Source organism: Homalodisca vitripennis, chromosome 4, assembly GCF_021130785.1.
Source record: "Homalodisca vitripennis isolate AUS2020 chromosome 4, UT_GWSS_2.1, whole genome shotgun sequence".
NCBI lineage: Eukaryota > Metazoa > Arthropoda > Insecta > Hemiptera > Cicadellidae > Homalodisca > Homalodisca vitripennis.
This window is the reverse complement of record NC_060210.1, coordinates 55,317,959-55,320,372: the sequence shown is the minus strand read 5'-3', so window position 1 is coordinate 55,320,372 and position 2,414 is coordinate 55,317,959.

Below are 2,414 nucleotides of genomic sequence, written 5' to 3'. Positions count from 1 at the left end.
CGTTTATATTGCATCAAGACGCTGCCTAAAAATAAGAACGTAGTTTTTTTATTCATGGCGGTGTGTTTTCCTTAAGGGGGTTCGGTATGCCCTATCCTTGCCATGTTAATTTGGCCAATTTTATGTACCTTTTTCTCAGAAACCTTTAAAGCTATCATCATCAAACTTTAGGACACTACTATTTAGACCTTTGTTAACATTTAGAGCGGAACAAAGTTATTTTGTTGTAAATTAAAAATTTATTAATTTTTTGTAAAATAATTTATAATTATAATTTTTTTAATAAAAATTTAAAATATATTTTTATAATGTCCTTCCGCTCTAAATGTTAACAAAGGTCTAAATAGTAGTGTCCTAAAGTTTGATGCTGATAGCTTTAAAGGTTTCTGAGAAAAAGGTACATAAAATTGGCCAAATTAACATGGGAAGGATAGGGCATACCGAACCCCCTTAATAATCCATTCCTAAGATGACTTTATGAAGAATGGACAGCAACTCTATTAAGAACTACAAGTTTCTGCGTAACGTTCACTCCAGTGCGGAACGATCCTCAGTGATAAAACTTTTTATTAATTTATTAGACTTGATCACTTACTCATTGAATCTCTATAAAAATGTCAAGCACTCCTAAAAAGAAGAAACTTAAAGATGAAATTTCGTTCACAAACCACTGAAAAATACATTGCCTAATAAATTTTATTAACGAGGTAATTTTTAGGGCAAACAGTGGTTAAAAGTAGTAAACATCCATCAAAATGGCATTTTCTCGAGGAATACAAGGATGATAAACGCCAAACTGAGTATGATTTATAGAAGTCTGGGTTATTCCGCAAAGAAGTCAGTGTGATCCCTTTTATAAATAATAAAACATAATCAATTAAATAATATTAATTTTCAGTATCTGGACTCTAATTGCTTAGGAACAATAAACTTAAATTGTTTTTATGTTAGCTGTAAGTTTGTCTGCAATTATAACAAGATCGGGTAACTGGTTTCCTAGAGGTTATATGGGAAGGTTTATAGATCCTACCATTCTGAATTTAATATGTACAATATTCATTTTATAAATTTATTTCTTCTGTGATTTTCTCGTTGGTATCAAGGTTGTCCATATAAAATCTTCCGCTAAAGCGTAGCCAAATACAAATAGTGACATTAGGCATTGTCGAAGTCAATGTTCCCTTTATAAAAAATTATTGTTTATGTCAGTTACTTTTCATAATACCTTGCGGAAAAACAGACAAAATAGTTTTTTCCTACACTTTGAGTGATAGGCATCTCTAAAGCTCATCCTACTAAAATTAGAAACGAGTTTAGCTCCATTAAAACCATTCACGCGCTGATTATGTTAACCTTTAGTGCTACACTGGCTTTAGTAGTTTTTCAAGCATATGTTGAAAATAAACAATAACAAAAATACTTAAAACATAACTAAAAAAACAACTTACTGTTTACATTTTTGTATTGAACCCTGCATAAAACTCTACTAATCCCACTGTAATAAAATCGAAAACATGCAAAATAACTTAAAAATCCCTAAAAATCTGGCATAATCTAACAGTTACTTTAACAGATAAGTTTTATAGCATTAATTTACACAACAATAAACACTGAGAAAGAACAATCCAAAGTGTCCTCGTTGGCATTTTACATATTTCCAACCTATTATGATTAAAGGAGCTAAAAATTTGGAATATTAGTTATTATGCACTATATTGATTTCACAATATAAATATATGCATGCAAGGAAAAACCCAGAATTAAAATGTTTCATTAAAATATATTCTGTAAATCCAAATCATGAGTTCATAATATACCTTTTAATTCATGTTTAGTCTCCATTATTGATCTATATAATTATTCTAAAATTTTTAAAGAATGAAAAACTAGATTTTTGACACTAATTTTCCCTTCCCCTACCATCCTAGAACTGATAAAACTGTTATTCGTTATAGTTATTAAAATTATTATATCAAATGTGTGATCATTTTGTAGACAAATTAATTAACTTAATTATACATCTCCCTAACGTGTCTACAAATAGACAAATAGGAATACAGCGAAAAATTCAATAATACAAAATTCCAAGATACAGTAAAGTATAATTTCTTGTGCTGAACCATTGTTTAGACAATTTCAACCCTTTTACAACCGAAACCCATTTTCCAGATTTTTTTATTTGTAAGGTTCTTATGCTCGTTATAATCGGTTTATTACTCTGTCCTACAACACTTCATACAGCATAATGAACGTGTTTAAAGGATGTGTAATGACACATAATGAGATGGTTGAGACTTTTAGAAAGTGATGATTTAGTTTACCAGCAATACAATAAAACTTATTTACCTGTGACAAACCAAATCACCAATGAGCGACGAGGTATGTCTGGGTCGATGTAACCACAACAAAGTCTT